General features: G+C 42.0%; 1 pseudogene; it reads left to right on the top strand.

Annotated features, from left to right (window-relative positions):
* Positions 1-10,566: 10,566 nt before the first annotated feature.
* LOC127031803 (olfactory receptor 10A4-like) lies at positions 10,567-11,577 on the top strand (annotated as a pseudogene).
* Positions 11,578-11,859: the final 282 nt, after the last annotated feature.

Here is an 11,859-nt window from a genome sequence, read left to right as displayed (position 1 = left end):
CCCTCCAGGGGTCGTGAGGTTATTATGTGGGGAGTTGTGAGCTGTCAGCCTCCACCCCAAACCCTGTGTTGTCTCTAGCATTTATAATGGTGTTAAATATATTAAAAAGTGTGTTTAATTTATAAGGGGGGAGTCACACTCAGAGGTTTGCTATGTGAAAGGAGTCACCAGTATAAACATTTGAAAATCACTGCTTTAACTTTTTGAATCTCATTATCTACCATCATTAAATAATTATTGTCTGAGAGCACCATTTTCTGATGTCCCCATAATTCTCTTTGCAAATTTAAACAAAAATAAAAAATTCTGAGAAATGCTTAAAAATAAACATTGATATTATCTGTCAAAAATATAAAAAATAGAAATTGCATGCTGCCAAGCCGAGCTATAAGGTGAGCAGGCCACATGCCTCATCTCTCACATCTGGCTTTTGAATGGGACCCAATCCCATAAACAGCCACTGAGCACACCTACAAAATCATCTCCCACATGCCCAGCTTCCTATGAGTTTTCCATTTGACAATGCTGATGTTGAGGACACTTATCAATTTTCTGTTATATTTCATATTGACGCTTCTAAATCAAAATTTAGGATTTTTGATATTTCAACTTTCATATCAATTCAAGGTGAAAACAAATATTGGAATATTGGAATATGCCATGAGATGAAAACTCCATTTTCCAGCCAGCTCTATATTTACTGCAATGCTTGTATTGAGGAAAGTACTCACAAATGTCAATATAAGCAGCAAAGAGTCCTGTGGCACCTTATAGACTAACAGGCGTGTCATAAACAGATAGTAGGGGTTACTAGAACAGAAGTACTTCATATCTCTTTTGCCTGTAAAGGATTAATAAAATCAGTGAGCTTGGCTGTCACCTGATGAGAGGACCAATCGGGGGCAGGATACTTTCAAATCTTGAAGGAGGGAAGTTTTTGTGTGTGCTGTTAGATTTTGGTTGTTGTTCACTCTGGGGGCTCAGAGGGACCAGACGTGCAACCAGGTTTCTCTCCAATCTCTCCGATACAGGCTCTTATAAGTTCAGAATAGTGAGTACTAGGTAGATAAGGCAAGTTAGGCTTATGTTTGTTTTCTTTATTTGCAAATGTGTATTTGGCCGGAAGGAGTTCAAAATTGTATTTTGCTGAAAGAATTTTAATTTGTACTTGTATACTGAGGCTGGGAGGGTATTCCCAGGGTCTATAGCTAAAAGACCTTGTAACATATTCCATCTTAAATTTATAAAGATAATTTTTACTGTTTTTTCTTTCTTTAATTAAAAGCTTTTCTTGTTTAAGAACCTGATTGTTTTTTTATTCTTGTGAGACCCCAGGGGACTGGGTCTGGATCCACCAGGAAATTGATGGGGAGAAAGGAGGGAAGGGGGAGAGAAAGGTTAATTTTCTCTCAGTGTTAGGATTATTTTCTCTCTCAGGGAGAGTCTGGGAGGAGGAGAGAGAAGGAGGAGGGAAGGTGAATTTTCCTTTCTGTTTTAAGATTCAAGGAGTTTTAATCACAGTAATCTTCCAGGGTAACCCAGGGAGGGGAAGCCTGGGAGAGGCAACGCTGAGCGAAAGGTTTACTTTCCTTGTGTTAAGATCCAGAGGGACTGGGTCTCGGGGGTCCCCAGGCAAGGTTTTGTGGGGACCAGAGTGTACCAGGCACTGGAATTCCTGGTTGTTGGCAGTGCTACAGGTTCTAAGCTGGTAATTGAGCTTAGAGGAATTCATGCTGGTACCTCCTCTTTTGGACGCTAAGGTTCAGAGTGGGGAATTATACCATGACAAAGCGTATTGGAGAATGAGCACTCGTGTCAATATAGGTTCTCTAAAGCAGCTCTTAAGAGATGCAGAAGAATTCCCACCTCTTCACCAGGTCTCTCTATTTGGAGAACATCATTCCCTTTTGTTTGAAATTGTTCTGTGTAGTTCTCTCTGCATAGTGCACCACTAGAGTTTGCTTCAGTTGTTCGATTTAATTTTCTGTCTTTGATTCCCATTGAATGTATGTGTGTGCATGTGTATGTCTGCTGCCCCCATTGAAGGAGATGAGCCCTTTCCTGTGTGTGTGTGTGTGTGTGCGCGCGTGCTGAATTTCCAGGAGAATGGTTCTGTGGCTATGGCACAGTTTCAGGTATCAGGAGACCTCAGTTCCCACTGCTGTTAAATGGACATTTCATGTAGAGCAACAAGGAGCATGCAACTGCCTGTCGTTGTTGCCTAACAACATTTCCCTACAGAGTTAGTGCTGTAGTTTGTGTCTTTGAAAAACCACGAGATAATCACTTTTGCTCTTCTGGGGCTGTTTGGCAGTGAGAGATTCCATTTGTTTGTCTTTAAGATTCACTTCTACCATATCTGTGCTTGCTTCATCCCAGACGCTTAGGGTCACATATCACTGGTGTATTCAATATCGTCAGAGAGTCACAGAGTTTAAGGGCAAAAGGGACCTCTAGATTATCTATCTGACCTCTTCTGTCTCACATTGTGTTGGGTTTCATCACACAGGCCCACGGAGCACTTTAGCCAGGCATCAATTGAACGTAAAAGAAAAATGTACCTGGTGGTCCCTGTACCAGACCACTGAAATGGAGGCACCTCTGGGATGCAGAATGTATAATGCCACACAACAGTATTAAACAGATGATTAAGGCAGGAAGGAATAAACACTTTTTGCAAAATAGAAACTCTGTGCGTGCATGTATGTGTGTGTGACTTGTAGCCCATGAAGTGAGCATATAGCCATGCAATGATGATAGTTATATAGTATGTAAAGGATAAAGGGGTGAGGAACAGATAACAGAAACACAAAAGATCTATAGGTCTAGACTTATAAAAATTACTTAGACAGACAAGATGGGTGAGGTAATATCCATTATTGTTGGTGAGAGAAACAGAAGTTGGTCCAGGAAAGGATATTATGTCACCCACTTTGTCTCTCTAGTATCCTGGGACCCAGACAGCTACATCAGCATTGCATACAAGAATAGCTTAAGCAATTAGCTTAAGTAGAAGGCCTTCTAGCCCGAACAGGAGCAGTTGCTCAATGAGTTGGCATAAGGAAGTAAACTGTAGACTCATAGACTTTAAGGTCAGAAGGGACCATTATGATCGTCTAGTCTGACCTCCTGCAAATGCAGGCCACAGAATCCCACCTACCCACTCCTGTAATAAACCTCTAATCTATGCTGAGGTTTTGAAGTCCTCCATATATGTTTTAAAGACTTCAAGGTGCAGATACTCTTCCAGCAAGTGACCCGTGACCCATGCTGCAGAAGAAGGCAAAAAAACGCAGGGCCTCTGCCAATCTGCCCTGGAGGAAAATTCCTTCCCGACCCCAAATATGGTGATCAGCTAAACCCTGAGCATGTGGGCAAGACTCACCAGCCAGACACCCAGGAAAGAATTATCTGTACCAACTCAGATCCTACCCCATCTAACATCCCATCACAGACCATTGGGCGTATTTACCTACTAATAATCAAAGATGAATTAATTGCCAAAATTAGGCTATCCCATCATACCATCTCCTCCATACACTTATCAAGTTTAGTCTTGAAGCCAGGTGTGTCTTTTGCCCCCACTACTTCCCTTGGAAGGCTGTTCCAGAACGTCACCCCTCTAATGGTTAGAAACCTTCATCTAATTTCAAGTCTAAACTTCCTGATGGCCAGTTTATATCCATTTATTCTTTTGTCTGCATTGGTACTAAGCTTAAATAATTCTTTTCCCTCCCTAGTGTTAACCCTCTGATATATTTATAGAGAGCAATCATGTCTCCCCTCAGGCTTCGTTTGGTTAGGCTAAACAAGCCAAGCTCTTTGAGTCTCCCTTCATAAGACAGCTTTAAGTCACAAAACATCACAAGGTTTTGTTTATAGTTTTGTCATAATGATGAGTGTTGCAAACAGCAGATAGGTAACCACAAGGGAATGGGAAGCCCTACTCAATGTGTGTGTGTGTGTGTGTGTGTGTGTGTGTGTGTGTGTGTGTGTGTGTGTGGCTGCCCCACCACCCTGTTGAATAGAATGAGCCATGCTCACTTTGTGTGTGCACATGCCCTTGCTGTCTCTTCTTCTTGTGAACAGCCCCAAGGATTTGTTGATGATGACAGGTGGTCAGGAAAGATCCTTAATCTACAGATCATCCAAAAGATATAACTTCAACCAGAAACAGCATGACCTTTCACTGGGATGGGTCCTTGTGGGCCATCACCAACTCCGAGGAGAGAGCGCCCCCTGCTGATCCACCCTACTCCCTCCCTGCAGCATAAGGCCCCCGAGCACCATTCTGGGGCACTGTGGTAAGCAGCCATTCTTATGGGAGCAGGTCCACTCCTGAGCATCTCACCCAACTCCTTGCAGCACAGGGCCACGTGGTGCCTGGCTCAGGCTCAGGAGATCAACATGAACCAAGAGAAGACAGTGCCCCCCCGAAGTGAGACCCCACTGAGCAATTTGCATTGTGTCATCCCTTGGAGCTATGCTGGAGCACTGGGGTTAGTACTGATGCACAGAGAAGAATGTCCCTTAATGAGTCACTCACCCTCTTCCCTGCAGTACAGCGTCCCCTACTGCTGATCTGGGACATTGAGATCCATCAACCTGAGAACATCCTCCAGGCCCGTGCCTGCTAGACTGGGATATTGCTAGCAACAGTGACTAAGGGGGAAGATTGCCCCAAATTGAGCACCCCTCCTCACTCATCGTAGCACAGCCTCAGCCCCCTATGGCTGTACTGGAGAAATGAGGTCAGAACTGTCTAAGAAATGAGAGTGCTCCCAGCTGAGCCCATCACCCCATTCCCTGAAGCACACTACCCCCTAGCACCTCTCAGCTTCCACAGAAGAGTTTATTTTACTGCTCCTGTGAACTAGTCCTGATTCTGATTCCATTGCAAACTTTGTCAAAGGGAATAGTCCCAGTGACTTCTAAAGACTTTGTATCTGGTCCTCAAGAAGGGAAATGGACCCTTTGGTAAGAGCAGTAGAGTCTGAGAATGAGGAATCCCGGGTTCTGTTCCCAGCTCTGGGAGGGGAGTGGGGTATACTATTTAGATTAGTGGGAATTAGGAATCAGATCTCCTGCGTTCTAATCATGGGTCTGAGATGGGAGTGCGGCACATAATCTGAACGTCATGGAACTGGAGTCATGAGCCTTGGGTGTTGTTACTGACTCTGCCCCTGACTCTTTGTGTTGTGTTAGAATCATAGAATACCAGGATTGGAAGGGAATTCAGGAGGTCATCTAGTCCAATCCCCTGCTCAAAGCAGGACCAATTCCCAACTAAATCATCCCAGCCAGGGCTTTGTCAAGTCGGACCTTAGAAAAACTCTAAGGAAGGAGATTCCACCACCTCCCTAGGTAACCCATTGCAGTGTTTCACCACCCTCCCAGTGAAAAAGTTTTTCCTAATACCCTACCTAAACCTCCCCCACTGCAAATTGAGACCATTGCTCCTTATTCTGTCATCTGGTACCACTGAGAACAGTCTAGATCCATCCTCTTAGGAACCCCCTTTCAAAGTAGTTGAAAGCAGCTATCAAATTCCCCTTCATTCTTCTCTTTTGCAGACTAAACAATCCCAGTTGCCTCAGCCTCTCCTCGTAAGTCATGTACTCCAGCCCCCTAATCATTTTTGTTGCCACAAAATTCAGCCTAATGATTCAAGATGGATACTCGTACCATTGAGTAAGTAGTGGTGTGGTCAAATGTTTAGAGCACAGAGCTCTGAAGCAGGAAGAGCATGGTTTTCAAAGCATCTGAATCACTGAGTCAGTGTGTGGCACTTGGCCAATCACTTGAGACTTCCTTAGTAAGTGTGTTGGACAAATCATTTCTCTTTCCAGACAAAATAGTATCATACAACTTACCCCATTTAGTAAATCTCATTACAATTTTCATCTAGAAAATACATGATGATGATGATACCATCTCCTCTGAAATTATTGCCCTAGTGTATTTTTTGTTGCAGTATGATGTAGAATTGTTCTTCCTCTGAGGAATATTACAAGAAATTTCCTTCAGGGACTAGGTCCCAGAAGCCAGTGAATGAAATAAAAACACTTCTGTTTCCTTCAACACATTTTGTGCTTGTAGCTAGGAGATAGAACTACTCTTCTTAAACAAGGTAGGTTATAAATGAATTAATTAAGGCCCCAACCATCCTCCCACTGAAGTGCCCCAGTCTGCAATGTGAGCAAGATCATGTCATTGGTTTCTTCATTTGAATTTTCCATATATGGGCAGAGAATCTTAATGTATGTCTGAGCACATGGGTTGTGTCCATGTTCATATCTATCTATCTATAAATATATAAATTGATCTATTCATGTCTGAATCTATTATTCTGAATACATCTAGTTTAATAATCATGGCTCAGGTTGTGAGCTTGACTTCAGTGGTGTTATGCTAATTTACACCAGGTGAAGTTCTGGTCCCGTAATTCCATAGTGTCCACCCAAGTGATAAATAAGCACCAAACATGCTCATCATCATGCCATGACTGTATTTATTTTTGTTGTTGTTCTGTTATCACTGATGTTTCTTGCTTCTCCCTCCTCTCGTCCTTACTCTCCTCTATTCCTCAAGTGTTATCATTACCCAGTGAGTGTGAGTGGAAATGTTGTTTCTTGAAGTGGTTCTTGTGTTTGAATCTGAATATAGTTGGCTGGGAAGATTCAGTCAGATCTCTTCTAATAAGAAAGTCCACTCTCAGCATCTGACCATGGCACATGCTCTGCACCTGCTGCCCAAGAGTTAAATGGCAGTATCTTTTAGCTGAATTTTTCTCAAACCTTCTTCCACATAATGTATGCTTCTTTAATTGCTTTCATGTCCTCCTGTATACTAATGGAGAGTCCAGATGCCTTGAAGAGCTCAAAAAATTTTACTCAACTGCCAGTAACAAGCATCTTTATAGACCTTATTCCTTATGGTGAGTAAATTTCTACATTTATTTAGAGCCGCTCCAAATGTCAGCCATTAAATAAAGAAATAAATCCAAATTCCTTCTGAAAAAATAGTTTATTCAATATTGATGTTTTCCATGATAAAACATTGATGTTAATGGCAGTTTTCAATTTTCCATTCAATTTCATGTGGACTCTTTCAATCGAAATTAAGGTTTTCACTATTTCAACTTTTCGTATAAATTCAGGATGAAAATATATATTGGAATATTGGAATTTCCCATGAGATGGAAATTCCATTTTCCAGCCAGCTCTACATGTACTACAATGGTCGTGCTGAGGAAAATATTCACAAACACCAATAGAGGTTCCCCAAAGTAGGTCTTAAGAGAGGCTGAAGAATTCCCACCTCTTCTCCAAGGCTCCCTATTTAGGGAAAAACATTCTCTTTTGTTTTAAATTGTGCACTCTACATAGTGCGCACTACATTGTGCTTTGGTTGTTGGATTTAATTTTCTCTATTTCATTGGATGTGTGTGAGTGTTTGAGTGTGCTCAATTTCCAGGAGAATGGTTCTGTGGTTATGATAGAGTTTCAGGTATCAGGAATGATGACTCGCTGTGTAAACCCAGTCTCTTCACCCCAATCATTCCCAGTTTCCCCCTTAGTAGCTCACTATTCTTTGGCACATTGCTTTGAGAGCAACATATTAGAGGTGCTAAGGGTATGCAAAATACAATATTTGTTATTGCTCATTTTTATTTCAACTCTGTCATTTCAGTGTCATGCCTTTATTAGGAAGTTTCTTGTCAACAAACAACCTAGAAGTAATACATCTGTGGAAATTGTCTCTTTGTACATTGTAGGATCTTTTTTCTTCTAAAATTCTTTGTAGCAAGGTGGTTAGACAAAGATCCTCCACTGGTTTAAAGCAGTATAGAACTTTTTTATACTCATGAATCTGTTAAGATTTACCCCAGCAAAGGAACTGGCCCGAGCTCTTATTTTGTATGTTGAGAGAAACAAATGCATTTCGGATGCTGTGATGATAAAGGCAGGGAATTATTGAAATTGTTCTCTAATATTTAGGGAAGAATAACATTTAATAGTACACAAAAGGCCAAAATCCCCCATAGTTTTCAGCATTTATCATGCTTCTCATTCTTCAAAGGGCTTCAGTGATATTGGGCTCAGCAGCACCAGTTTACTCATGTGAGTAGTCCTCATTATGCGAATTGTAACTGCAGTTGGAATATTTGCATTCGTGTAAGAATTCCTGTGTTTAAGATCCGAATGAGCTCCAGAATTTGGCCTCATTTGAGAAATCTTATTTGATAAATGTGGCTGTAGAAAGAAAGAAAGAAAGAAAGAAAGAAAGAAAGAAAAGCATTGATCCCCTTTTGAATTTTCATGTAGACAGAAAATAAATGTTTTTGAAGAGGAAGAACAGAACCCCTGATGCTGGAAACTGGTATGCCTCCATTGCTGGTATAAACTGATGCAGCTCCTTTAGAGTAAATTTATCAGACCCCCATCTGTTGGAAATCAGTTGTATTTCCACTGGTGTCAAAGTGGACATTGTGATGGGTTGCCCCCCCACCCCAGGGGTGCCACCTGATGCACTGGGGTAACACTCAGCCCACCTGTTCCACCAGCCTGGGCTCCCTTACACTGTGCTGGTGAGCCGGACCCTCAAGCCTCCTCCAGCACACACGCAGGTTGGGCCCCACCCAGCTGTGGAATGAAACAGACACTGAAATCTGACCTACATGGGAAACTTCAGCTAGGGAATTGCCCAGCACTCAAGTACACCCCCCCCAAGTGTAAACCCAAAATTGAAAGAAAACACAGAGAACTGTACAGCATAAGCTCACTGAAATTCACCCCCTCCCTCGATGCAGAGGAAGATATGCACAACTTTTTGCCCCCCAGTTATGAATTCCACAAACTGGTTTTAGAGACATCATAATCAAGTTTATTAACTACAAAAGATTTTAAATGATTATGCGGGATAGCAAACAGACCAAAGCACTATTTTAGAAAAAGCTAGAAACGTACAAGTCCATGAGTCCGGATCTAATGCATCTGAGGGTGCTGAGGGAATTGGCTGATGTGACTGCAGAGCAATTGGCCATTATCTTTGAAAACTTGTGGAGATCAGGGGGAGGTCCCGGACAACTGGAAAATATAGTGCTTATCTTTAAAAACAGGGAAGAAGGAGAATCCGGAAAATTATAGACTGGCCAGCCTCACCTCAGTCCCTGGAAAAATCATGGAGCAGCTCCAAAAGGAATCCATTTGGAAGCACTAGGAGGAGAGAAAGGTGATCAGGAAAAGCCAACTACTTGAAGGGGGGTTCCAAAGAGGATGGAGCTAAGCTGTTCTTAGTGGTGGCAAATGACAGAACAAGGAGCAATGATCTCAAGTTGCAGTGGGGGAGGTCTAGGTTGGATATTAGGAAACACTATTTCACTAGGATGGTGGTGAAGCACTGGAATGGTTTACCTAGGGAAGTGGTGGAATTTCCATCCTTAGAGGTTTTTAAAGCTCAACTTGACAATGCCCTGGCTGGGATGATCTAGTTGATGTTAGTCCTGCTTTGAGCAGGGAGTTGGACTAGATGGCCTCCTGAGGTCTCTTCCAATACTAATCTTCTACGATTCTATGATTAGCCAGCAAATAAAACAAAAACGCAATATAAGCTTAATATACTAAAGAAACTGGTTACAAGTAGTAATTTCTCACCCTAAATGTTGATTTAGGCAGATTGCAGAGGGTCTTGAAAGCAAGCTGCTCTTGCTTGCAGCTTAAAACCGCAGGTATTTCTTTCACAGGTCAGACACATTCTCAGCCTCGGCTCAGTCCTTATCTCCCCCTTTATCTTTATTCCTTAGATGTTTCCAGCAGTCATCCTGGGTGGGGATTCAGTGAAGAATGAACCCCGATTATCTCACTCCCCCAGCCTTTAATAAGATTTACATATGGCAGAACCCTTTGTCTTTCAATGTGATTCCCATACCCCTCAGTGGAAAAATACTGCTGTTTTATCATGGAAAGCAGTACCACATTACTTGAACACATGACCCTGTAGCGTCAAAGCAGCCATAAATGAGAGGCAGTTTGTAGGATCCCTGGAAAGCTTCTCAGAAGGTGGGAGATTAGCATCTTCTAAGACCTATTGTTCTTCCTAATGGTCCTTTGACTTGTTCCCAGCTAGCCAGCCAGACTGATTGCATTCTGTCTGGCGGGCATTCCCCAGGTGCAAACACTTTTGTAGTACAGATGTATAGTCAATGTTGCTAACTTTAGATACTACAATGATACATGCATACTAATAAGCTAATCATATTCAGTAAATCATAACCTTTCTAATGATACCCCATATAACCTATTTTAAATAAAATACATTAGGATTATGACATAATCATATCATACTATTACTATGAAAAATATGGGGAGCAGCGTCACAGTCATACCAATGCAGCTACACCAGTTTACAATGATTATTGGGCCCAGTTACATACAGAACTGCAGCAGGTTTTTGTCTGAAGCATCCCAACACATAGGAAACCAGTATGAATTGTATGATTCATATGCACATGTATGGTATTCTTCAGATTCAGTTCCAATATCTTTCTCTTTGTCACCCCTGCAGATGACATATTCTGAGAGAGAGCCTGATGAGAACCAGACCATTTCAGATGTGTTCATCCTGGTGGGGTTTTCATACCTTACAAGGTATGTAAACCTTTCTTACCTTCATATCCTTCTGTTTCTGGTGTTTCTGCTCTCCTACCTGGTCATTCTGATGGGGAATCTGCTCATTATCCTCCTTATAAAGCTAAACCCATCACTTCATACCCCCCGTGTATTTCTTCCTATTGAACCTGTCCTTCTTGGAAGTCTGCTACACCAGCAGTGTGGTCCTTCAGCTGCTCCCTCACCTTCTCGTGGAGCAAAAGTCCATCACCATTGTGGACTGCTCTGCACAGATGTATGTCTTCACCATCCTGGGCCTCACAGAATGCTGCCTCCTTGCAGCCATGGAGTACTCCTGCTACACAGCCATATGCAACCCCTTGCACTAAAGAACCATCATGAGTGGTCGGGTGTGTGCACAGCTCATGGCTGCTTCATGGACCATCGGCATCTCGGTGGAAATAGTTCAGACCACGTGGATCTTCAGCCTGCCCTTCTGTGGCTCCAACTGCATCCACCATTTCTTCTGTGACATTCCACCGGTGGTAAAGATGGCATGCACTGACACATCCAAAAAAGAAATTATGGTCTTAACTGTGTTAGTTTTGTTCATCATGGGCCCTTTTTGTTGATAACCGTGTCCTATATCTGCATTATCTCCACCATACTCAAGCTGCCATCAGCAGAGGGAAGACTTAAAGCCTTCTCCACCTGCTCCTCCCACTTCATGGTGGTGACTTTGTTATATGGAACAGCCCTTTTCACCTACCTGAGGCCCAAGTCTATCTCCACCCCAGAGAGTGATCAAATGATTTCCCTCATGTACACAGTTGTGACCCCAGTGTTGAACCCCATAATATGCATGCTGATGAACAAAGAGGTGAAGGGAACCTTTAGAAAAACAATAGAAAAGAGTCTCTTTTCACACAACTGGAGAAATCAGAGAATGAATGATAGAGTTAGTTAAAACAAGGGGAATGAGGGAAATTCATAAATATTTTGTTTAATTTCTTCCAATGACATTCACTTTTTTTAATTGGAATTTTGACATTTGAAAAACTTTGACCTGTTCTAAGTCTGTTTGGAAAATGGGAAGAGAAACTTTTTTTAAAATGAAATAAATAAATAAACAAATAAATACATAAACTTTTGTCAAACTTTTGATAGTCAGAACCTTTTGACCAGATGTAAAGATAATTGAAAAATCAAATGGAAATCTTTAGTCAAAGTTGTATCCTGATTTTGCATC

Source organism: Gopherus flavomarginatus, chromosome 11, assembly GCF_025201925.1.
Source record: "Gopherus flavomarginatus isolate rGopFla2 chromosome 11, rGopFla2.mat.asm, whole genome shotgun sequence".
NCBI classification, from domain to species: Eukaryota; Metazoa; Chordata; order Testudines; family Testudinidae; genus Gopherus; species Gopherus flavomarginatus.
Note: the sequence above shows the minus strand (reverse complement) of the source record. Positions and strands in the feature narration are given on the sequence as shown.